The sequence below is a fragment of the Paroedura picta genome, chromosome 7, assembly GCF_049243985.1.
Source record: "Paroedura picta isolate Pp20150507F chromosome 7, Ppicta_v3.0, whole genome shotgun sequence".
NCBI classification, from domain to species: domain Eukaryota; kingdom Metazoa; phylum Chordata; class Lepidosauria; order Squamata; family Gekkonidae; genus Paroedura; species Paroedura picta.
The window spans coordinates 75,839,831-75,866,948 of record NC_135375.1 but is presented as its reverse complement, the minus strand read 5'-3'; the positions used below and the strand labels follow the sequence as shown (position 1 = coordinate 75,866,948).

The 27,118-nt window shown below is 42.1% G+C and overlaps 1 protein-coding gene across 46 annotated transcripts in view; it reads left to right on the top strand.

Annotated features, from left to right (window-relative positions):
- The window catches only part of PTPRD (protein tyrosine phosphatase receptor type D), a 1,533,354-nt gene that overhangs the window by 1,024,819 nt on the left and 481,417 nt on the right, over positions 1-27,118 (top strand). For 3 of the 46 annotated variants that reach the window (XM_077345026.1, XM_077345025.1, XM_077345024.1), the window contains exon 1: positions 25,674-26,171. The exons of 41 other annotated variants lie outside the window; for them this stretch is intronic. The gene's annotated coding sequence lies outside the window, so the exon portion shown is untranslated. Of the gene's footprint in view, positions 1-25,672; positions 26,172-27,118 lie in introns of those variants that run through there. 2 more of the 46 variants (XM_077344982.1, XM_077345027.1) reach the window with 2 other exon arrangements.

Genomic DNA, 27,118 nt, shown 5'->3' with positions numbered 1-27,118 from the left:
TTATTTGTGAGCACATTGCCCACCCTGAGTCTTTGGGGAAGGGCAGGTTGAAATGAATAATAATAATTTTTGTTGTCATTTGTGAGTCATATTAGCCATATCTTTGACCTTCCTTAAAGACTGTTAATGAAATATACAGTCCAAAACATCCATCACTATACCTGAGATATAGGTACTTTCACTCAGTAAGAAGGTATCAGAGAGGGGCTATTTTCTGATAAACAAAATCCCAAATCCCACTGAAGTATTTTATACCATTCTTTAGCTCTCAGTTCTTTTATACTAATAGACCAATTCAAATGCATCCTCTAAAATTAGTTTTAAACAAACACAAGTTCAATGCAAGTCTTATGCACTTAATAAATGTTTCTTTGAGTACATTGATATATTAAGGAGTAGCTAGTCCTTCTTCAGTACATAATAGAAAATGCCTAAATTGACAGAACATTACGGTTAATTAAAATGTGTTGATTTTCCTAAGGAAGGATAGCACTCACACTGTCAGCCTACTGGCCCTATTAAATTTCTTGGCAACTGAACTGATTTTCTAACCCTTAAGGGAAAAAATGAAAAAGAAATAAATTTTACGAGTTGGTGAGATTCGATAGGATTTTCCTTTTAAATAATAAGCAATATACTAAGTGGAGGGTGAAGGACTTAACATATTGAAATTTGAGTGCTAATATTCAAGGCTGGAATAGCATTCCATATAGTAACTTCTCATTTTCATTAATAGATTAATATTTGGGAGCACATTAATTACCTTGGTCTGCTACCACAAGGTGCAAGCCAAACAAAAGCAGTTTTAATCCCAGCTGATTTCAGCAGGAATATTAACTGTGTACTCAGCTATCTATAATCCACATCAATGGGATTTCAGCATTCCTAGCTTTGCCGGAATCATGCCCACAGATCAAGTTATAGAGCAACTGCTTCATGCCCTTTCCACTGTAGTGTATTAAACACTGGCATGACTTTTAATTAAGATGAAGAAGATTGGCATGCAGAAGAGGCAAAAACAAGATGGGTTGTATACAGTTCTTGATATTTCTTTTTAAACTTTATATGTTTCCATGTTTATAGAAAAGAAACAAATATGGTGCTGGGCCTTGAAACTAACGTTGTAGTGAACTTTGGAGGCTTTGATTTCCAGCATGATGAAAAGGCAAGCGACTCCTCTATTCACCAACATTGTGATAAGGGAGTAGGATGCATGCTGAGTACACTAAGGGGAAATCACTTCCTTTAAAGGGGAAGTGTTTGTTGAGTTGAAAAAATTGCATAAAGCACCCTCCTCCCTTGGCTTGTTTAGGTTCAGGGTGTGGACTTTTCAAATATGTTTATAAAAAACATATACTTGTAGAAATGGAAGGGACCATTACTGCCATATGCCACAGAACATCTGTTGTGAATGCAGTTGTAGTATCTCTTGCCTGTTGCTATGCATGTGTTATGATTGGCTTGAATTTTGCTTTTCTATACAATGTATCTGTGTTTCATCAGAGTAATCTGTCTGTCTGTGTCTGCCTGCCTGCGTCTGTCTGTCATCTGTCTGTCTGCCTCCCTGCCTGTCTGCCTATGTCTGTCTGTCTGTCATCTATCTATTGATCTGTCTGCCTGCCTGCCTACATACACAAATAAATGTGCGGTGAGCAAAATGTTACAGTGTTTGTGCTAACTGTATTATCAGCTTCTCAAACTCTGAAACTCTGGACCAGAACAGGAATGAAGAAACAAAATTATCACAGAAATACTAGGGTTTTTTGTGACCATCAGATTTCAGAGTCTATTAAATCCACCCAGTTAAATTTTTTCCAGTTTTTCCACTGTCAGCATTGTATACATGTTACTATTATTATTATATTTCTAGCCCGCCACTCCCCTGAGGCTCGCGGCGGGTAACAACATGTAAAACCCCCATAAAACCCCTAGTACATAAAACACCTAAAACAATCCCCAACCCACCCAACCCACCCTACTTGCTGGCAGTGGAACTATCCGAAAAACCAGGGGTCACTGCTGATGTAGATTTAAAGGTGGGACCGATCTAAAAAAGGGGGGGGCGCCGGCCTCAACTATAGGCCTGGCGGAAGAGCTCTGTTTGCAGGCCCTGCGGAAGGATGACAAATTTAGTATATTGTTCTTAGTTCAAAGTTTAAAAGTAAGGCAGCAAGACAAACCATGTGGCAACAAAAGCCAAATCACATAATTTTAGCAGCACTGCTTAAGAATAAGAGATTTCTGGGCTGCAGTATTTATATCATTTTGACTATTAAACTGAAAGCTGCACAGAAAAGCTGAATCACTACTTACAGGATTGTTTTAAAAAGCAAATCAATATGAAATCTTGTAATTAAAAAGAGAGATTTTAATGTGGTAATGGTCCTGAGATCTATGGATTTAAAAAATGTTCAAAAGCTCTAGATTTATGCTTGTCCTAGTTGTTTTTTGTTTTTTAACAAACTCTACCACATACTTTAAAATGCATGACAGGTTTCTGACAACAAACCAATGCTAAAATATAACTTAATGTACCAGTTCACAATTACTGTGCAGTCTGTACATCCTGTCTTAGAAGTTGTTTTATCTGCATTTTTGCTAAGCAATCTCGGCATTTTGCAGTACGGGTTTGTTTTGTTAATATTTTCTTTAATTTTCATATATTTTTTAGAATAAGCCTCTACAGCGCTGTGCTCAGCAATTCTTTCCAAACTGTTTTTTCCCCCTCAGTTTTTTTCCATTCAAAAATAGCAATATAGAAGTAGAGAACCCCAATTGCAAATTATATATGTGGAGAAATGCAAAAACCCATTTCGGTATTATGAAGTATTCTTTGTGAAAAATGACCCAATTTCTTTTAAATCTGGTCCTGACCTCTTTGAAGACATGACACAGGATTATGTCTGAAAAACAAATGCAGCCTTTATCTGGGGTTGCCAACTTTTCATTTCAGAACCTAGCAAATTCAAGGCACAATAGAAACTAGTATGAATTTGAAACACATTGAAATGCTGGATACCGAGAATCCTGCATTTTTCCTGGTAGGATAAGTTATACTGCCATCAGAAACATAGTTACACCCTTCTATGTCCAATGAAACCAATACATGATTACATACTGGCTAGTGACCATTTCCATTATTATTCTGGTTTTCACACATTATAATTTCACACATGATAATTTCAAGTAGCAATTTTTGTTTTCTGCATTTAAACTATGTTCATGTCATCTCTTTCTACCAATCCTTAAGTCCCATTCACTATTTCTCTCAAAAATGAAAGGAAAATTGTAACTTTTATTGCATCCTTGAACTTTGGGTTCACTTTTAAAAAACAATTGCATGGAGCCAGAAATGCTTCTTAAGTGTAAGGCTATGTTGCTGACCATAATCAAGATAATTCATACCGTAGTATTCTCCACAACTAATGCATGGGTGAGAAAGTTGAACAATGAAGAAAGCTGAAAGGGAAAAAAAAGTTGATTAATTGGAAATGTGGCATTGTAGTAGAGTTTAATGGATATTGTGGACAAATGAGTGGGTTCTAGATCAAGTCAACCCTGAACTCTCCCTAGAACTGTCGTTCTCAACCTGGGAGGTTGGGACCCCTTTGGGGATTGAACAACCCTTCCACAGGGGTCACGGCAGGGCAAGCAGCTTGGCCAGGGGGTGCCATCCACACACTGGCCTTGCGGAGTAGATTGAGATAGAGCACTCCTCTGTCTGGAACAGTGGAAAAGAGCAAGATTGGCATGGTGGGACAAGAGGCAGAACTGAACTGAGAAAGCCCTGGAGGGGGGAAAAAACACAATTCATATACAATCATGAACAATGGATCTTTATGCCATTGGTCAGTTTTGGTTTAATTTCTGTGAAAGAACATTTGTATAATCTTATGGTTGAGGGTCACCACAACATGAGGAACTGTATTAAAAGTCACAACATTAGGAAGGTTGGGAACCACTGCCCTAGAAGGTAAAATGACTAAACTGAGGCTACTGTGCTTTGGTCACATTATGAGGAAGACAAGAGTCACTTTAAAATACATATGCTTGTTAAAGTTGAAGGCAGCAGGAAGAGAGGATGACCCAGTATGAGATGAATGGATTCAAACAAGGAAGAAAGACCTATGCGAGGCTGTTAACAATAGGACATTTTGGAGGTCATTATTCCATAGTGTCACTGTAAGTTGGAAACCATTTGATGGCACTTAACACAAACACAGTTGGGGCTAGCACAATTAAATCATTGTAAAAAAGATATTTATCATATTTGTTCTGTGGGGAGAAAATTATCTTTGTTATTCGTTCACCATACTTGAAAATACAGGAACACTTTCTATATTTTAGACAAAAGATTCCAGCAATACAGAAACTGTCACATTAGAATCACATAGGAAGTATCTTGCCTAAACATTTTCAGGGCTCCTTTCTTACCTTGAATGCTAAGGCTGAGTGAACCTGCAGATGGCTCATTAGGTTGGTGCTTTGGCACTTATGACCACGCAACCTGCATCACATCTGATCACCTTTGACGCACAAACGGATGAAAACAATACCCTGTTAGCTGCAAAGTGCTGTGGAGGTGGTCTTTGGAAAGAAATACTGACTTCAAGTTATGCCCTTTAGAGTAATAGCTGCATACTTCAAAATCATAGTGTTTTATCTCTAAAGTTTCTGTCTTGTCTCATCAGTTTTTGTAGGGTACTAAAAGTATCAGTTCTGTTTGTTTCAAATCAGCTGGCATAATCAGAATGTATAAAACACAATTGGGGCTAACAATTTTTTGTGCATTACCTAGGAAGAGGGACACTTATTTTTTAGCTCTGTTTTTGTTTTGTTTTTTGGGGAGGATGCTTCTATGATACATCCTGCAAACAACATTATCAGGTTAAGGCACCACTCCTTTCCCCCAAGGTTGTGTGCCTGACTTCCTTTTCTTCTTGGAACTTGCTTTGTCTTGCTGATTTTTTATACAATCACAAACCACTTCAGTTTGTCCACATTAAATCAATGAAACTGAGAGATTATCAATCCATGCTGATTCTCTCTAACCACTGCCTCTATTCCAGTTCTTCTGCATTTGATTCAAGACATGTGTCGCTTTATTTAGGATTTTTGGTGATAATAGATTTAAAAGAAACTTTATACATTTTACAAAACCTTATAAGGGAAATAGTACAAGAAACCTGGAACCCAAGAACTAGGGCCATTCTGCACCAGGATCTATGTGGCAAATTGGTTGCGGGACGAAAAAACACCATTTTAAATAGTGGAATTCGTTGTTATGCATACCTGGCTTTGTAGTGGAATCTAGTTGCGTTTCTATCGTTTCCCACAGGTTTCCGGTCTCTGCAAAAATCGCTAGCCAGGAAGCGATATTGCCGATCTCGTCCCGCCCCTGGCCGTCAAGAAGCCAATGGGCAGCTGTTATCATGATCCAAAAAAGCCCCTTTCCCTTTAAGGAAGTTAAAAAAAACAACGTTGCAACGAATCTGCGTTGATTCATTGCAACGGAGAGACCCATCTAGGTAGCAGGTGGTGTTTAAGCTGCCGTTTCATCGTTGCCATGCTCCCCCCGAGTGAAAAAAAAAACTCCCCCCCCCCCGGCACGGGCGTGATTTTCGGCCGAATATACAGTAAAAAATAAAGGGAAAATAAACCAGCAAACAGGGCTGTGTGTTGTCTCGTGCTTAGTGACTTAAAACAGCTCTTCAGCCAGGGAAGCCTCGCTGGGTAAACGAAGGCTCGCCGGTGCGTTTATCTCTGTACGCTCGGAGAAAAAAAATGGCGATCGCTTCGCCAGAAGATCAGAGGAGAGAGCTAGGGGGCGGGACTTTGCAAAAACCGCAACAATGGTAACACACAGAACTTTTTTGCTAGTGTTGCTGATTGGTTGCAAGAGTGTAGAGCTTTCCGGAGGGTGAATCCACTTTTTGGGATTTCCCTGAAAGCGCTACAACGAAGCGCTTTTTGCGGATCGGTTTCAGGAGTGTTGCAGATTGTCAATGACGTTGTGCATAATGACAAAACTGTAGTGATTTCAATTTGTAACCATTGTGCTATTTTGGACGAGTGCGGAATGGCCCCTAGTATACTCAATAAAAAATTGAATTTTAGTCATTCCATATCTCTTTGCTTCCCCCCCCCCCTCATTCTCAAGGCTGCCAAGTAACAATAGTGAAGTGACAAAGAAAATGACACAAACATATTGTTGTCACAGCTACCTTCTTGGTTCTCAAATGCCCTGTGCTGACACTTTCCAAGCACCAAGAGGGACTGATTGTGTTTTAAAAACATTTCTTCCCCAACCCCCTTTTCCCCTTAGCCACCACCAAGGGAATCCCTCCCCCTGCTTTTTTATTTGCTCCCTTGTACATCAGGAGTTTATGTGTGAGACAGAGAGGTCCATCAGCTGTGTCTCCTTGTTCTTCCTCTGTATTGATCAGCTGTCTAGCATTATCCATCAGCACTGTCTCCTTGTATGGAGCAAGGCAAAGCAGCCTGTGGTGAACATGGGTAGTTTTAATATGCAGACAACTCACACTCCACAGAAAATAAATCTTCAGTTACTAAACATAAATCCTAGAAAGCACAGTTAGCCGGAAAAAATCGGTAGGCAGACCAGTTAGCCATTACCTAGAAAGATAAAATGAAAATATGTGTTGCTAGCTATTCTTATATCTAGTGACCCTCAACATTCCTGCCCAATAAATGGGTTCATGAAAGAGCATCTGGGCACAGTTTAACAAGGCCTGCCTTAGATATCAGCATCCTCACACAGAATTCCAAGCCAGACTAAGATTCTCTTGTGGCATGGGAGTTTTTTTATCCAAGCATGATTTAGGGGTGTATGCCTAAAATTTTCCCACCAAGCCTGCTCTTGACCAATCACTTCAAATGTGGATAATAGAGGTTAAGGTCTTAAAACAGGGAAATGAAAACTGATCCATCATAGTTTCTTCGACAGCTTTGGCCAGCTACTGAGACTCAAGCTTTATATTACACTGTCTCCATACCTCCCTTTCAATGGAGGCTCAGATCACAAATATCACCCGCCTGGCATGTTTTCATTTGCACCAGGCATGACAGCCTTTTCCTTCAACCTAGCCAGGGTGATCCATGCAATGGTCACCTCTAGACTGAAGGTCTGCAACTCACTGTATGCAGGGTTTCCCCTGAGACTGGTCCAGAAACTCCAGTTGGTCAAAAATGTAGCAGTGTGGGTCTTCACAGGGACTCAGTGGAGAGTACGTATGACACTGGTGCTTGCCCAACTATATTGGCTCCAGATTGGAAACCGGATCAGGTTCAAGGTTTTAATATTAATTTTCAAACCCTAAACAATCTGGGACCAGCGTATATATGGAATTGCCTTTTCATTTACATCCCCCAAAGATGTAATCCAAAATCAGTGGATCAAAATCTGCTTGGGATCTCTGGCCCAAAGGAAGTGAAATTGTTTTCAACCAGTCCCAGGGCCTTTTCAGCCTTGGCCACAGCCTGGTAGAACACTCTGCAGAGAGTGAACAAGGCCCTGTGGGACCTTAACCAGTTCTGCAGGGCTGTAAGACAGAGCTGTTTCACCATGCCTGGAGAGTCAGGGCCTGGAGAGACCAACAAGAAGCGCTGGTGCCACTGCTGGGAACTGAGGAAAACTTTCTCTGAGAACTCTGAAACCACCCCCCCCCCTTCATTTGATCGACTGATTTGGTTGAGGAACGTTGAAATGACTGATTTTAGGATTTCAATTATTTTATATTGTATATTCTTGTGTTGTTATCTGACCTAAGCTCCATAGGAAGGGTGGGGGAAGAAAAATATTTATTTTAATGAGATTTCTAGGCTCCTGCTCTCCCAAATGGTCTTGGGTGGTTTACATCAGTATATAAAATAAGACAAATACAAGTTTATATAAAATAACAAAAACTCGTACTAAGGCTCAGGGCGGTTCACATGGAACATAAAGAATACATAAAACATTTCTTTATAACTTGACATATAAAGGGACTGTAACAATATAACAATAACAATAGCAACCATAACTGAAGGCAACAGTCTAATTCATAACAAGTCCATGGCTCAGGTGTATAGGTTTTTGGGAGGGAGGTTCAGGGGCCTGCAGATGTTATAGATATAAATGCTTTGTTGTTATGTATTATTTTACATCATTTAAGATCAGTGTCCTCAAACAGCCCAGTCCAATCCAATTTAATGTCTTGAAGTTATCTGCCAGAACAAATGCATTGAACAATACATTTTAAGTTAATTAGAGCACCATCATTTAAATAGTCTATTCAGGAATCAGTAGCCCTTAGTGCTCCTGGGTTGTATTACTGCTGATTTTCACAGGTTGGCAATGTACAGTTTAATTTATTCTTGATGGTACCTCAAGGCAGATATGCCATATGACTTAACAGCTTGTCATACCTTGTTGTTTTACTATATGTCTAGCCAACTGATTTATGCATGTCTCTTAAATCAAGGTTGAGGAAGATTCCATGTGAAATGCTATTTTTGTAAGCTTTTTTGCAGTTGCATTTTATATTGTTATAAGTATATTGTCTATGAAACTAGCTATGATACACCAAACAACACTGCAGAACCGGGGCTAACATCCTTTCTTTTGGGCCATTCCAGTACAGATTATGCATAGCCTACAGGCTATACAACCACGTTCAGTAGTTCCCCTTTCCATGCTGAAAAGGCTTGTGACAATTTTAAGAACATAAGAAGAGCCCTGCTGGATCAGACCAATGGTCCATCTAGTCCAGCATCCCATTTCACACAGTTGCCCTCCAGTTCCTCTGAATGGTCAACAACAGGGCCTAGAAGTGGAGGCCTTCCGCTGATGTTGCCTTTTGGCTCTGGGATTCATAGAGTTAATGCCTCTGAATGCAGAGGTCCCCCTCAGTCACCATGGCTATGAGCCATTGATAGTCTTATCCTCTAGGAATCTTTAATTTCCTTTTAAAGCTGCTTATTCCTAGGACCATTACTACATCCTCTGGCAGCAAAATCCACATTTTAATCACTCTTTGTATAAAGTAGTATTTCCTTTTATCTGTCCTGAACCTACTGCCCAAAAGTTTAATTGGCTGTCCTTGAGTTCTTGGGAGAGGGAGAAAAAAAATATTTTTATCAACTTTCTCCATCCCATGCATAATTTTATAAACCTCAATCATGTCTCTTCTAAGTTTATTTATTTATTACATTTATATACCGCCCTCCCCGAAGGCTCAGGACGGTTTACATCAAACAGAGATAACTGTACAAATAACTCAGTACACAATAACATAATAATTATAACATTGGGAGAACAATAACTCAACACTTACTAATGGCCCAGTGGGTTGGGTGAGCCTGCAATGCTGATTGGAAGAGGGAGGCTGAGGGGGGCCGATTGGAAGTGGTGGTACTGGTCGACCTCAACCAAATGCCTGGTGGAGGCGCTCCCTTTTGCAGGCCCTGCAAAATTATTTGAGCTCTGTCAGGGCCCTGATCTTCTCTGGGAGCTCGTTCCACCAGGTGGAGGCCAGAATGGAGAAAGCTCTGGCCCTGGTTGAGGTCAAGCGGGCTTCCTTGGGTCCAGGGATCACCAGGAGGTTGGAGCTAGTGGAGCATAAGGCTCTTTGAGGGGTGTAGGCAGAGAGGCGATCCCTTAGGTACACTAGGCCCAGACCGCATATGGCCTTAAAGGTGATGACCAAACCTTAAGCCTGATTTGTAATTCAACTGGAAGCCAGCACAGGTGCTGGAGGATGGACTGGATGTGGGACCTCCTTGGTGTTGCTGTGAGCACCCTAGCAGCTGCATTCTGGACCAGTTGCAGTTTCCGGATCAAGGATAAGGGCAGGCCAGCATACAACAAGTTGCAGAAGTCCAATCTGGAGGTGACCATCACATGGATCACTGTGGCTAGGTGTTCTGGGGCCAAGTAGGGCGCTAGTAGTTTGGCTTGGCGGAGGTGGTAGAATGCCAGCCGCACTACCGTCATGATCTGAGCCTCCATAGAGAGGAAGGCATCAAGAATCACTCCCAAATTCCTGGCGGAGTTGGCCTCTGATAGTCATACTCCGTCCAGGTTGGGTAGGCATGCTTCCTCGCTTGGACCATTCCTCCCCAGCCACGGGACATCTGTCTTTGAAGGGTTGAGCTTCAGACGACTCTGCTTGAGCCACCTCGTCACTGCTTCCAGGCAGCTGGCTAATGCTTCTGGGGGAGAGTCAGGGCGGCCATCCATCAGGAGGAAGAGCTGGGTGTCATCAGCATATTGGTGGCAACCCAGCCCAAACCTCCACACCAGTTGAGCAAGAGGGCACATAAAGATATTGAATAGGATTGGAGAGAGAACTGGCCCCTGGGGGACTCCACAAACCAGTTGGTGGCAGCTTGATGTGCTCTCTCCTAGCACTACCCTCTGTCCGCGATCCTGGAGGAAGGAGATCAGTCACTGAAGGGCTGACCCTCTGATCCCGGCATCGGCAAGACAGTGAGCTAGAAGCTCATGGTCGACTGTGTCGAATGCTGCTGAGAGATCTAGTAGTATAAGCAGCACCAACTCGCCCCGGTCCAACTGGCGACTGAGGTTGTCCATCAGGGCGACTAGCACTGTCTCTACCCCATGGCCAGGCTGGAAACCTGACTGAGAAGGGTCTAGAACCAAAACTTCTTCCAAGTATGTTGTTAGTTGGTCTACCAGAGCCTTTTCAAGCATTTTCCCCAGAAACGCTAAGTGCAAGACAGGGCAGAAGTTAGACGGTTGTCATGGGACCACAGATGTTTTTTTTAAGCAGTGGGCGAACCATTGCCTCTTTTAGCCCCCCCCCCTTCAACTTCCTCACAGAGTAAGTGTTCCAACCCTAATCAGCTTGGTTTCCCTCCTCTGAACTTTTTCCAGCCCTGTATTGTCCTTTTTGAGATGGAGGACCAGAATTGTAAATTGAATTATTGATCCATCTTCCCCAGCTTTGGTCACCCTAGCTGGTAGTGCTCTAAGACAGAACCTTCTATCCTGAGATACTTAAACCATTCTATATGTATGCACTTGACTTTTGAAATGTAACCTAAAAGCTCAATGATGAAGGTCTTCAGGTAATTAATGTAATCCTAAAACAATTCACAGGGAATAAGCTCAATTGAATAGACCTTAATAGGATTCTGAGTTGACCAGGTCCTTAGTCAGTCTATTCACAGTTCTACTCAATGGGACTTACTCCCTTACAAATATTGTAAGAGTATGTATCCATTATGTGTACTGTCCCAAGGTGGATAGTTATGCTAACAGAATACCAAGTTTTTGTAGATCTCACCTAGGATTTCCACTTATCTGCTTATTCAACTGCCATCATTAATGCTGGACACAAAGTTGCATTAATAACAGAGGCCATATTATGCTTTTCTGAAAATCATAATAGTAAAATGATGAAAAATGATAAATTGGCCATTGTTAATATTATCTGGATTTTTTAGAATGGTTAATTTTTTGAACATTCAACAAGCCACTCTTCTCTGCAAACAATGTGCAATGTTTGTTACCAAAACTGCAGTGCCCTCATTATTCAGCTGGAATGAATTGGACCTACAAGGACTTGAAGAAAGCATCCCATTTTATCTATTCCCCACTATTTATTTATTATTAATTTATTATATTTAAAATATTTCTGTGTCATTTCCCCACTCAAATATGGTCTCCAGGGTAGCAAATATAAAATATTTAAACATTAAATACATTTAAAATATAAAATGCAGTATTTCAATAAAAAGACATATAAACAAGCATAACACTAAGGTGGAAGATAAACATAGTTATTGGGGATATATTTCCTCTTTCCCTTCTCTGAAAGTCCCCATAATATTTCCCCCCTTTCTCACTTCCTTCTTTCTTTCCTACCAGCCAACCTACCTTTTTCTACCCCACCATCTTCAGCTTTTCATCCCTCTTTCTCTTGGCAGCCTCTACCAATCAGGAAAAAGTGTCTGGTGTCTATTGAGCTGGAGAACCTGAAAGGATGTTTGAGGGAGGGAGAAACACCTTGATTTTCTATGTATTGATGATGATGATCACAACAATGATGATGGTGATGAATTGTCACAGTCAGATATTTGACTGTGATAATGTCCTACAATCCCATGTTTTGGGAATTGCATATGTATCTTTGCAGAATTCTTGTTCTTTCAGGCATTACTGTCCTTGGGAGCTGAGCTGGTTTTATTTGCTCAGTGCCCAGAATGTCCAGGTGTTTCTTAAGACTTCTAGGCACTGCTCCAATGACAACTGGCACAACTCTGTTCATAGGTCTTGGTACTTGTGTTCTTCTCCCATTCTTTCAGTTCTATTCTACTATTTCCTGAGATTGCTGTGTCAATGATCCAAACCCTATTTCTCATTTTTTCTACAATTGTGATTAGGGGGTGTTATGCTTGCAGGTCTTGCAGTCGAAAGTCTCATGGAAAATTCTCCATGTTATTGTCTGGTTGTGCTTCTATGAATTTCTGGCTGATAGAAAGCCATACTTCTTGCAAAGATTCCAATGCAATATAGCTGCCACTCATGATGTTCTTTAAAGTCAGTTCAAGAAATTGATGAGAAGGCACTGACCATGTGATCAACTGTTTCATCCTTTGTCTTGCAAAGTCGACATTTGCTATCATCACTGGTTTTCTGAATCTTGGCTTTCATACTTTTTGTTTGAAGTGCCTGCTCTTGAACAGTTAGAATGAGCCATTTCTTTTCTCAAGTGCCCATTTTAGAGCTACATCCAAGTATTTTCATTATTCTCTAATTTCACTATGGAAAGCTGTAGTGGAATTCAGATTTTTTTCCTACTTGACCACAATGTTCTTCCTGATTGTTTAAAGTGGGCTGAGCTTGATCCTTTTCTGTCTTCTTGAGCAAAAACAGTAGATGAAAGATGTGTCAGCTTGCAGATTCTTTACCCAAGTTTTCCTTCAAACCTTCCTGTAGTTATTAATAGGATACCAACTTAGAATGAATGTACATTGTTATGTAATTATGCCAAAAGGATATATGCAAACTCTTTCTGTGGACTGGCTGCCCCATCTTCTCCAGTGCTTTCAGATTATTTGAAATTCTTAACTATTCCAGTCTTTTGGAGACATTTCATCTTGGCCAAGCATAATGCCTTACCCTTAATGAATTATTTGACCTATTCTCAGATAGTCCAATTGAACAGACAATATGACTGTGTGGAAATGTGAAGGCAGAAACACTTACTCATTTTTTATTCAGTTGTAATTTATATTCTTCTATAAGATCTTCTTTTATTTCTACATTGATTTCACACTTCCCATTATGTTCATGCAATTTTCATTTTTTATATTTGTTATCTGGCAAAGATAAGGCTGTTACTCTATCCATAGCTCGTTATTTAACCGCTGCCTTGAAGATTAATTCAAAGGTATAACTAATTCATGCATAAATGCTTATTTGCATACAGGCACTCTTTTCTACTGGAACTGGGATAATTCTGTTTAGGATAGGACTGTAGGGATACATCCTATATTGGAAACATTCAATGGAAAGTGTTTCTAGGATGGCATGGGTAATATCTTCGGGTTAAATTAGATGATCCACTAGGAACTACGTATCTTGGGCTACCAAACAACATTTTGTCCACGAATAAAAAGCATATAGGGCTCTATTTCAGATCAGAATGAGGCTGAAGTATCTCCTCCATTTTCCTTTGATCCCATGATCCTTTGTGCCCTCACAATCTTAGTAGAATATTCAGGATCTTCCTAAAAAAATGTCAGGCACTGTGCCATCTGTTTAAGGTTATATAAAGCTATTGCCAAAGAGCCCACAAACCTAAGGGTTTCATATTTTGGTTATAGCCTTGTGAAAATTTTCTATTGAAGTCTGAAGAGTACAAATGTTGTTGGCAGCAGAAACTCAAATCAAACATTCCTTTCTGGGTCACTGCTTTAGAGTTTTGCAGGACATGCTTCTGAGTGGTACTTCCTACTGCAGCTGAATCACTATTGCTACAATGCCTGAGGCATGAGGAGCAGAATGTATTCATTGCCAGAGTGGGAGTACATATCAAGCTCACCATCTATCTATCAATTACTCTAGCAAGTGGATCAGTGAATGAATCACAGTTGATTATGTCAGTATAGAAGACATGGCTACTACCCAACACAAGCTGATTCTGTTGTAATAAGAAATTATTACCTAAAGAGCAAACACGAAGAAAATAAAAGGCTAGTTGGCAGCCATGTGCAGGTTATTTTGCTGTGCATGTCATACAACTGAGGATTATACCCCCAGCAAAAGTAAGTAGCAAAAATGAGGAGATTACACACAGAGAGAGAGACAATAATAAGCAAAACATACGCACTCAGAGTATGTTAGGCTTATAATAAATAAATAAATAAATAAATAAATAAATAAATAAATCTAGCTCTTATTGCTGTCTTATCTAGATCTCATGATATAAAAATGAAAGTGATAATTTTCCTTAGCCTTTCAATCTAAAAGACAAAATGCATGTTTATAAAGTGTGCATGGTCCATAATGGCCTTATGGCCAGTTATATTTATTATTCATTTATTTAATTTATACCTCACCTTTCTCCACAATGGAGGTCCAAAGCAGTTTATATTATCTCTTCCATTTTAATTCCACAACAATCTGTGAGAAAGTGAGGCTGAGTGAGTATTTGTCCCAGGGTTACTCAGTGAGCATACAAGGCAGAATGGGGATTTAAAGCTGGGTCTTATCTGAAAATCCAGCCAAAACACCACTTTGGCATTTGTGGGGTGGCAGCTGCTGAACAGTTGCAAATAGCCTGTCTTGGATGAGTCATAAAAGGCTTGTGGTAGGAAGTAATCTCATGGTTGCTGCCAAGCCTGACCCTGATGTGTCCTCCCTTCTTAAGACTATTCTGGAAAAGGGCCCTATCCCCTTCTCTCTGCCTTTCACCAAGAGAAAGCAAGGCTGGAAAGCTGGCAATACAGTTGTTGTTACCCAGCCAGCAATAGCCCCTGAAGACATACATTTCTTAAAGCAATAGACACTGTTTTTTGTTTTTGAAGATTTAACATTTTCCTGCCAACCTGGGCTTTGTAGAAAGATCTGTCTTGTCTGTTCATTGCAACAATCCACAGCTTTGGCCATGCTGAGAATTACATATGTTGCTGAGAATTACATATATTATTCAACACATTGTCACAGGCAGAAGAAAGAAATCTTTCTAAAAGTCTTCAAATGTAATAAGGAGGAAGAAATATTTCTGTTGTGGCACATACGTATGCTCAATGCATGTACTTGTTTTGGGACAAACATTTTATTTTTAATGATCAAAATCGTAACACTTTCTAGACCAGTTGAACCTAATTGATACCATGAAGACTGGTCCAGCTTAGAAAATACAGTTTCAGTTCACAGGCTCAAGCTCTGAGTGTTTTGTTTGCCAGCAGATTGAACAGTTTGCCATGGCAGTCAAGTATATGAAATACACACACAGAACTAGGTTGAACTTTAGCGCTGACCTGAAAAGACATCTTCTGTGGTTTGCATGGAATCTTTGTGTATTAGTGGAGCCAAAAATGTGTTTCCATTCTTGGGAATACATTCTCCAGTTGAAAAAGAAATGCATCAATTCACTTGTAATTGAATATGGAAGTTATTTTTCCCAACAAACAAAATTCCATTAATAATTAAAATGCAAGAAGGCAGATTTAATTTTTCCATCATATTGTCTCTGATGAAGTCCTTCTTAATTCAACTGTAAATAGGTCCTAGTCATCTTAATGTTAACGTAATGTGAATTAGGGCAGTCATACAACAGCTTTGTTCAGGTAGTGTCGATTTAATTCTGTTCTGTGTCATGGAACCCACACAGAAGATACATAACCAACAGGGACTCGCATCAGGAGGGAACCTTGAACTGAACTAGCTGCTAGCCAAATTTAACTGGAAGTGGAAAATGAAATTGTTCTTGCTAAGCACCTGCATTCCCGCACCCACTGCAAGACTGGCATAATGATGGTATGAAACCCTGACCTGGCTAGCCACAGCTAGCTGATCCCATCAGATCTCAGAAGCTAAAGTGGGGTTAGATGAGAAACTTCCAAGGAATAGCAGGGTCATGATGTGGAGTTGGGCAATGCCAAACCTCCTCTGAATGTCCCTTGCCTTGAAACCCTATGGGTACTTTCCACCACCGCCATCACTTCTAAAACTGTTACTTTGATACTTAGCTAGTGATTCACTTGCAACATCAGAGAACTGGTATGTCAAACTGTTATCCCAGCCAGGCTATTGGCTGTGCAAAGTTACAGATGCCTGAAGCTGGGTGCCAAGGCAATGAGGGCGGAAGGGGACTGAAAACAAGCTGGGGGTGGTTTCAAATATTAAATGGGTTCAAATAGTTAGATTGATTGGAGTTTTGCAAATAATAGAAACAAAATCAAGGTAAGGCTAAAAGAAGGCTGATGGGGTAGGTAGGTGTAGTTATTGGAATCTGCTTTCTGTTAGCTGAATATCCCCCAGAGAGGCAAGAAAAACAAGCCACATAGGGTCTAGGGATAATAATAAGAGCAACAATTTGTCGTTGCTGAGAAGGGAGGGACTTTTTAAGTATCCTCTGAAAATAATACTATGTTCCATTAGGAAACTATTTCAGCATGTGCTGTTGGCGGGGAAGGGTGTGAAGTGAGCTAGATTTAGAATTCGGCACTCAGAAAAAGTTTGCCATGTATTTTCATAAACTTCCACTTGTTGATAACAGTGTATGACGCAGGCATCTCAAGTATTAATTACTGGAACAATCCCAATTCCAAATTAAATTGAAATTTTGAAGTACTCTCAGTCTTTTCCTTTTTGTAGTTGTTGCATACATTATGATACCCATGTGCTGCAATTATTTACTGCTAGGGTATAATGAGCCATCAGTTGAATCTAACAGGTGATTAGTCATAAACCTCTATTAACATTTATTTTAAGCCTTGGGTTTCTAAATTAGGAGAAACAGACCTCAGCTGGTATACTTGAAGAATTTTCATTCATAACACATAGGACTTTCCAGTAGTCTTGTTGAATACTAAACTTATATAGTACTAGACTAATAAGTGTGTGAACGTTGCCAGTAAACAAAATAATAATCTCTGCAAATATACCTTGGATATGCATATGTTTTAAGTGCTAATTTGATATCTCTAGGGACTCACTCACAGATTTATCTTTATCTTTTAAACTTTCATGATTCTTATAAATCTTTCAAGTGATAAACCTTTCGTACTTAAAGGAAAGGATGTCTGAAGAAGAAAGTGATTCTGAGTACAGTTTTTTAATTTTTTCCCCGCCATGCTTGCTATTTTTATCTTGGCTCTTTGTATTAAAGGAATTGAAGAGAGTAAAAAAGACTTCAGGAAGCAAGTAATTAATCACACGATAAAAACCCATAGAGATTTGAGGCTGATGAAGTTGGATCAAGGTTTATTACAGCAATAGAGTATGTGTTATGGACTAGGAATGCAGAAAAGCATGTCTAGAAGAAGAAGTGATGGTTCTTATATGCTGCCTTTCTCTACTAGGAAGAGTCTCTAAGTGGCTTACAGTCACCTTCCCTTTCCTCTCCCCACAACAGACATCTTGTGAGGTAGGTGGGGCTGAGAGAGCACTGATACTACAGCTCATTCAGAACAGCTTTATCAGTGCAGTGGCGAGCCCAAACTCACCTAGCTGGATGCATGTGGGGGAGTGCGGAATCAAACCCAGCTCGCCAGACTAGAAACCCGCGCTCCTAACCACTACACCAAACTGGCTCTCTCTACTCAAAGCTGTAAATATATTTTCCTCTTTAAATAATAGAACATTGAAAATATTGATGGACTAATTTGAATGAGAGGTATATTTTGATTAAATTATCTAGGTATTTGTGTCACCCTGTGTCAGTGAGTATGCATACATTTGACATATTGAGGTGTTTATTAAATCTCTGAGAGGCCAAGCTTACAGAACATATAAGCTCCAGAGTACAAAAGAAAGTCCTGCAATGGAAGAGGAGTCCTCCACTGACAGGCATTAGGATTCTCCACACAAAGTAGTCATAGTTGTGTTTAAGTTGCCAACCTTTGGGTGCGGTCTGGAGATCTGGTATTACAAGTGATCTCCAGACTATAGAGTTCAGTTTCTCTGAAGAAAATATCAACTTCAGAATGCAAACTCAATGGTATGTAAAACCCCTCCCCAAATTCCCGTCCCACGGTCATCACCCCAGATCATTAGGAATTTCTGCAGCCAGGATTGATAACTACAATTGGTGTCTTTGGGAAGGAACAAGAATTGTGCAGACCTACATTCCTTCAAAGAGCTTAGGATGGTATGCATGATCCATCATCTATTTTCTCTTCATTAAAACGTACGTGGTATCAGTACGAAAGAGATTGCTCAGGCCAAGGTAATGGTGAGCTTCATGGCAGAGTGGGGAATTGAACCAAAACCCTGCAGCCTGTTGTTCCATGTAACAGAAGTGATGCTGTGAAATGGCATGGTCTTGGACAAGCCTCAGTTTCTGGGCACCTTTATGAAGAAATGTCATTACATATTGTATGCCAAATTATGTGGTAGTTTTTTAAAAGTGCATAGTTCCTAAGAACATACCTGTGGTATGGTATGGCCTGATCTCATCAGATCTCAAAAGCGAAGCAGGATCAGTACATGGAAGACTCTGCAGAGGAAGGCAATGGCAAATTGACTCTGCTTCTCACACTCCTTGAAAGCCCCTTGCTGGGGTTGCCATAAGTAAGCTTGTCTTGATGGCATTTACACACACAAGGACATACCTATAAACAAAACCTTCATATATTTTAGGGATGATTAGTAAAGAAAACATCCCAGCAACCTTCAAGCGTAACGTTCTGTGATGGCTTGCCCTGTAGTATGAGATAATTTTATTTCATTATAATTACATTTCTTTCTGCAACATTCACCGCAAGCTTACTTCTTGGACTAACTCTTGAACTAATTCTTTCCAAATTTAAAGATAAATAAACATTGGCACCAGACATCTTAGCAAAACAATGTACATATCAAATGTACTGTTTATCCAGCCAAGAAACATACACCACAGTGCATTATATATTACAAAGTTCAGGCAGCAAAATATTGTCTTATGCTGAAAAAACACGATAAATTCAAAATCTCTTGACATTTTGATCATTTTATTTTGTGCCTGCATTTTCATTGTGGGGGGCGGGGGGAGGGACAGACCATAGATGCAATCCCACTGTCAATCATGCAACAGTAGGATTCCACCATTATGGCTTTTATTCAGATTTGTTTTCATTCCTTGATCATATGCAAGGCCCATTTATGAGGGGTTAATTCATGCAAATATCTATATTGGAGATTCTATCTTAACAGGTATCAAGTCAGAATTGTAGGTGAAAAGACAGTGTGTAAAAGAGTAGAAGTTGGTTTCCTTAGGAATACAGACTCCAACCAAAACATCTCAGGGTTCAGAATTCACTGGGAATAGGCATGCCAAGACAGAAACAAGCAGAGGCCTTTTCCACAGTTGTTATTTGCTGGTGCATTCTTGCATTGTTGACTTCTGGATGCTGACCTTGTTTTTGCAACTGGCATTCTACACTTGTGGCTTGCATTTTACATTTCCATTGAGACAGTAGGCATTCCTGGCTACTGGCTTGCCTCCCTTCCCTTTTTAAAAAAAGTCCAAGCATGTACAAACTGTAATGGCATAACCCTCCATGCTTGTTTTCCTGTCTTGTTCTTATTGCCAACTTCCCTCCTCCCTCCTTTCCTCTCCCTCTCATGGGAAAAGTGCCCAAGCACTCCCCTTTTCCATATGCTGTGTGGTTCATTCCCCTCCACCCATGTCTTCTTGGGAACAATACAAATTAAAAGAAAGGTTTGGGGAAATGGTGCCTGCTTGCACCTTTGTTTTAAGTGTCAATTCAGGCAAGCATCCTGTGTTGGCCAATTTCTCCCCCCTTCCCCCCATATAGTGCATGTTATTATTTTGGGTGAAAGTGTGGGAGGCTGCTGGATGAAATTAACAACTTTCATAGCTTCACTTCCTGAAACTTCCTGATCCATTTCCCTTCATGAAACTGATGAAGAGTGTTCTGTTGGTGCTGTGTGTGTGTTGTACTTGCTACTTTGGAATTGCATTTTAATGCAATCCTCTTCAAAATCTAAAATTTATACAGCGGGGAATGGAGGAAGGCGGGCTTTGGTTGGATCTTAAATGTAAGTATTTTGAGGGGGAATCACTGGAGGAAGCCAATGTGACTTTTGAGCTTCCACTTTGAGTTACTGCAAATTCCCTCATGGGGGAAGGGGGAAAACTTGTGTTTTCTTGGGATTCCCAAAACACCTGGCAAACAGGGAGCACATTTGGCACTGTGCCTGAATCAGGAGATTTTAGTGTGAAAGTAATGAAATTTCATGGAGCTTTATGGATGCTGCTGCAAAGGTTTTAGTGACTGCAGTAAAGCTCAGAGAGACAAAGACTGCAAATATAGGTGCATGGTCCATAATGGCCACAGGGCATATCACACATCTGATAATTACAAAAGGTTTAAGATTTAAAGATGCTGTTCCAAATCATCCAGATTGGTTGAAGGACCTTTTGATTTTTCCTTTCCAAAATGCATGATAGATTTTACTGTTATGTGCAAATCTGCTGTCACAACTGGCTGGGGTTGCATAACCCTAAAAGGGGGAACCATTACAGTTTTTTTGGGGGGGGGGTCAGTTCTACCAAATCTGGCTGTTTGCATCACCAGTTGTTCTAGCCACATCCCACCCAAGATTTGTAATGTATCAAACTGCTGTCAACGCCATTGTGAGGTTCTGCACGGTGTGATCCTCCTCCTAACTTTATTCAACATGTTTATGTACCCCCTCCCCAATTTGTCAGAGTTAGCAGTGGAGTGTCAAAAATTTGCTGATGAAACCCAGTTCTCTCTCCTATTGGATGTTAATCCAGATTCACCCTCAGGCATTTTGCCAGATGTCTGAAAGCAGTGGTGGGATGGATTAAACAGAGTTGCCTGAAGCTCAACCCTTCAAAGACAAAGGTCCTGTGGCTGGGTAGGAAAGGTCCATATGAGGCAGCACAATTACCCAGACTGGGTGGGGTGCAGCTTATGCCTGCACATTCAGCCAGGAATCTGGGTTTAAACTTCAACACCTCCCTTGCCATCACAATAGTGTAGCTGGCATTTTTTCATCTACACCGAGCCAAACTACTAGCACCCTTTTTGGCCCCAGAACACCTAGTTATAATGATCCACATAATGGTCACCTCTTGATTGGACTTTGTAACTCAAGCCTTCCCTTATCCCTGATCCAGAAACTGCAATTGATCCAGAATATAGCTGCCTGGGTCCTCACAGGAGCACCATGGATGACCCATATTTGACCTGTGCTTTGGCAGCTACATTGGCTTACAATTGAATTCCAGATCAGGTTTAAAGTTCTGGTACTTACCTTTAAGGCCATTTGTGGTCTGCACCTGGTGTATGTATGGGACGGCATCTCTGCCTATGTCTCTGAAAGAGCACTTTTCAGTCCTGGCCTCTGGTAGAATGAGCTCCCAGAGGAGATCCAGCCCCAGTTGGAGCTGGCACAGTTCTGCAGGGCCTGCAAGATTGAGCTTTTCCACCAATCCTTTGGTTGGGGCCAATGACTAAACAACTTATTAACGTCTATGGCCCTCCCTCACAAAAAAACACCTCTATTGAGAAAAAGCCAGTCGGGAGATTTATGGACAGTGAATAATCTGGAGGCTCCTATGACTATGACTGAACTGCTGTTTATAACATATGTTTTACTGTGTTTTAGACAGTGAATGTTAGTATTCTATTGATTTTAATTCATTGTTAATTTTAACTGTACGTAAACCACCTTGAGCCATATGGGAGGGCAGTATATAAATTTAATTAATAATAATCAGTAAAGTTGTGGCCTGATTTTCCACACTTCAGTGTGTCTGTGTTGGCCTCTTTCTCCCCTCCTGGCTGGTCTTTGCTTCAGGCACAACTACTAATTTACTGAGATATGTGATTGTAGCAACTCCTGCTGTGCATGCTAAGCTTAAGCCTCTCTTAGCCGCTTTGGCTTCTGTGTGTGGGAATGAGTGGCAATGCAGTGATGACAACAGAGAGGGCAAAGCCTCCCTCAATTGCTGCCTTCCAGCAGCAATTGCTGCCTTCCAGCAATTGACACTCAGAGGTATAATGTCTCCAAACACTGAGGCGCCATTCAACCATCGAGTCTCATAAGCATGGATGGAACTATCTTCCATGAAAATTTGTCTCTTACCTTTCATATTAGTTTAGCAATAGAAAATGAGCAATTAAGGAATGGAACGTATTAATCAGATCCATCTGTAATATTTTCCTTAAATACCAAGATTTTTATATGGAGAACATCATAAATCTAGAAAATATAGTGTAGAACTGATTTTAGTGGGTAGCCATTTTGGTCTGAAGTAGCACAACAAAAAATGAGTCCAATAGCACCTTTAAGACCAACAAAGATTTTTTTCAAGATGTGAGCTTTTGTGTGCAGCCAACAAATTGTCAGAGGAAGTGTGTCTCCACATGACCGTTTATGCACTGGAGGTTTCATTCTGGGCTGCAGGCTGAAGTATTAGTGGTGGCCGGTTGCCCCACCTCTTCCTGCACCCACACGGGGGAACATTTGGCCCAGTGTGCCTCATCCGTCCCTGATTTGTGCACCTGCACGGGAGCTGGGGCAATGAAGTTCCCAGTGCATAAATGGCCCATGAGAGGTCACGCCTTAAAAAAAATCTTTGTTTGTCTTAAGGTGTATTTTTTATAGCGAAGAAATGTCTACTACTTGATTGTGTGAAAAGTTGTTTGTTTTAAAACTCTCATTCATTTTTGCTCTTGCTTTTAGAATTGGCAGGGGTCAAAGAATTGTGACTGCCCACAAAATTTAGTAAAACAGTGCAATATCTAGCCACCCTAGCAATCCTAATTCCCTTTTTTGTATGTGTGAACTGTCTGGTATACCTGCGCACATGAATACAGGCATACGGTTGCATGATTTCAGAATTTGCACCTTACCTTTGATATTTCAAATATATGGAAGTTAACATTTCTTCTTTTGTGTTCGAGCAATTAAAAAATGATTGTAGATGGGATACTTTTCAAGTATGCTCAGATGAGCAAAGGAACATGTATAATGAGCCAGTGTGGTATAATAAAATTATTTTAATTCTGTACTAGAATCTGGGAGAACCCCACCTGGATAAAAAGCTTGGGCCAGTCACTCTCTCTCAGCCTAACATAACACACAGGGTTGTTGTTAGAATAAAAAAGGGGGAAATAGAACTGTGTATGGTTCTCTGAGCTCCCTTGAAGAAGGGCAGACTAAAAACAAATTAGATTGATAGACAGCACCATTGTTTTCAGCTACTACTACCCACATATGCTTGAATACAATGTGCAAGCTGTAGTTTATTGCCTTCAAGCACATTATGAAATGGGAGGCAGTAATATTACTAGTTATAGATTGCTGTAGAGGTGTTACAGATTTGTGCCTCATGAGGAAAGGGAATGAGCGTTGGTATAAGTAGCTCCATGTGCTACCGTAATGTAGCTGGCTAATGCCTTTACCAGTTTTGCTTCTTATAATACTGGAATGTACATTGTTTGCAGTGAAGGCCCTATCTGTGCTGTTTAATCCTGACCTCCTTTTAAAGAAGCTAAGCCATTGTTGGCTCGTGCAGGCATACTTGAAGACAGCAGATAGAGGGCAAGAGTCAGCAGGTTCTGCTGTGTGGGCTTCACATATTCACACAGGGAAATGAGCACAACATTGGCAGCAGCCCCTGGCTCATCCTGTGGACAAACTAGCGGTAGAACTGGGTCATCAGTGAAGCAAAAAATGGTTGCACTGAAAGTCTTCAAGTGTTTTTGGGGAAGGCTTTAGGTTAACATTTGGACTTTGACCTTGAGGAAACAATGCCCCTCTCTTTTGAATACATCTTATTCTGATTTCCAAAGGCTCCAGGGATGTGTGTGCACACTCAAATTGTTCTGCCCCTGTGATTTTCTGTCATCTTTCTTTTGTAATTTACAAAACTTATGTACAAATGTATCCATAAGCCTTTATTTTTTGAAAAAATCTGTAGGGCAATAACAAATGCTACTGTTGATATAAAGAACATGACCTGGAATAATTGGAAATGCACATATATTCAAACAAATAGATGTGAATAGTGACAAATATCTGATGCAGCAGTTTTTAACCCCACAATCTTGCTGATCTCTAGGGTGCAGCTGGACTTGAATCTTGCTCCTGTATTGCAAACCAACACGGCTACTCCCACATATCTAACCTTGAAGTTTCACTGCACACACTAGTTGGGATTTTTAGCAGAGCGGGAATTTAAACTACAAATATTTTGAGGTTCCCAAAGCAAGACAAAGCACCGTGTGTGTGTGTATTTCTGAACCCAAGTCCCTTTAGATTCTGCCGATTATTTGTGGCAATTCTTCCCACATTTTACTTCTCTGAAACATGTATATTTAAAAGACACCTTGAATTGGAATCTCTTTCCTTGCCAGAAGAAGTTAAAAAAAAAATCAAAATGCTGGGTTGCCTTGCGCGTTCCCTGATAAAATGAGATGAGCTGTAATGATGATTACAAGGATTTCTGCAAATTCACGGGAGAAGGCGGGGCAAAGACGGCGTGTAAAGGATACACCTACCCAGCCCGTCACTTCACTGGCTCGGACTTGAAAGCGTGAGTTTCTTTGAGGGAGAAACGGCCGCGCGTGCTCCTGCCGCCTGGCAGAAAGGGAACGAGTGCGTGAAAGAGACAGCAAGACCGAGAGGCAGAGGAGAGTGGGGGAGGTCCTTTCTGGGTTGATGCCGCGGGATGGCAGGGAGTGACGTCACCTCCCCGGCCCCCTCCCCCCCTCGTGTGTGTGTGTGTGTGAGCTCGCGCGTGCTTCCCTCGCGCTTGCTGTCTTGCGTCTGACAGTGGTCCAGGCTGCGGGAGGGACGTCGGGTGGCTCGTTGGTCCTCCCTCTTGCCCGGCACCCCCTCCCCTCGTACCTTTGCCATCCACTCTCCTAAGAGTCCGGCTCTGCCACAAGCTTCTCTCCACGCTGCTCGGGGGCAAGTCAGTCCTGTGAGCCGCGCAGCATAAGAGGATTTACCAACATTCATAATAAATGTTTCTAAAATGTAATTAACCCCCCCGCCCCCTCCCCTCCCCTCCAAACCCTGTCGAGAGAGCGAGCGGCGGCGGCGGCATCCCTTACTTTCAGCTTCTCCGCCAGCACTCTCAGCCCTCTTGGCTTCCAAGGGGATTTGGGGCAGGGGGCTGCCGCTTGGTCTCTCAGCTCTCAGCCATCTCTGCTGCGTCGACAGTCCAGATAAGCCCCCTCCCCCCCATCCTTAAACTGGATTAGGAGGGAGAGGTTGGCCCCAGCACTTGGAGATATTGCCCCCCCCCACCTCTGTTTGACTTTCGAGGGAGGGGGGAAGGATCCGGTTTCTATTTGTAGCTAAAGAATGGAGTAAATTAAGAGGGGCAAAGGGGTGGGGGAGAGAGAGAGAGAAGGGAGGCGGGAGTAAGAGGAGGAAAGGAGGGGAGAGGAGGAAAGGAGGAGGGGGCAGTAGGAGCGCGAGTGCCCGGGAGCAGCAGCGGCAGCAAGAAGAAGAAGAAGAAGAAGAGGAGGAGGAGGAGGAGAGCGGAGCTGAGCAGAGCGGAGGAAGGGAACCAGCGGCGGGAGGGGAACCCCGGCTGCCGGGGGACTTCCGACGGCGCCTCGACCGCCGCCGACCCCTCGGAGCGTCTCCTGCGAGGCCTCCTGCCACTTTCCCGCGTCGGACTGCCCGCCAGAAGAGCGACACCCCCTTTCCCCGGCAGCCCCAGCCAGCAGCGACCCGGGGGCTCTGCGCTTGGAGCCGCCGCTCTGCTTTGGATTAAATTGGCCGCCCGAGAGACGAGCGGGAGCGGGAGGAGAAGGTGGCCGCGGCGGCGGCGGCAGCAGCAGCAGCAGCAAGAAGAGGAGCAGGAGGAGAAAGCGCCCGTGGGTAGTGGCGGGCGGGAAGGCGGACTGGGTTGGCTGCGGCGGCGGCGGCGGCGCGGCTGCTGCTGCCGCTGGGACTGAAGGGGAGCCAGCATGACCAGGTAAGTCTCTGGCTGCTGACCCCCCCCCCCGGCTCCCCCCGGCTCCCCCCGGCTCCCCCCTGGCCCTTTCTGGCGTCTCTCTGGGCACGCACAGGCGAGACAGCCATGTGCATTTCTCACTTGCTCCCTCGCCTCTTTTAGGCATGCTGGTGCCCTCCCTTGTAGCCCGGGGGGTGGCGATGGTCCGAGCCTCTAAAGAGAACTGGCAGTTAGGAGCATTGGGGAGGCTGGGGGGGGGGCTGTTGGATGGACTGCGTGCGGGTCATGATTATTGCAATGCCAAGGAAAAGGGGTGGGTCTTGTTTGTGGTGCTTCGTTAGGCTGTGTCCGGAGTGATGATCATTGTAGTGGCCGACAAGAACGCTTATCTAAGACACTGGCGTATATTGGGAGAGAGGGCATTCTAGGATCGCACACCGGAACAAATAAGGGTTTATCATATGGAGTTGGGGGGGGGGGAGCCCTATAGCTTGGAATGAGTTCTTAAAATTAAAAAAAAAAGTCAAGGAAAGTACTTTTGCCTCCCGGGTCGCCAGGCTTCTCAAAGTGTTCTTTGGATGGCAAACTTATTGGATCCCAGTTCTAACCTCGTTCCTCCTTCCCTTCAGCCTACAATTGATTGCCAAGTCGGCTTTTCACACTTGTTACCGCTTTTAATTTGTCCTTCCTCAACAACCCCAGTGACTAGCTGACTTAAGTCGATCATTGCAAAACCTGTCCCTGCACTCTTCGGTTCTACCGGTGCCAGTACTCTTTTAGTGTTACTCCTGAAGGTTGTAGGGACGCCAACAGGGCAGGGTTTTAGTCTTTTCAGGACTGCTTGTATTAGCGACTTTCCTCTACAGATATACAAACTGAAATGAATGCCTGTTTTGAACATGTAATGCAAGCAGAGTTCATCCCAGCAGAGTGCAGCCTGAAGATTCTATACTGTTTCAGTATCTGTG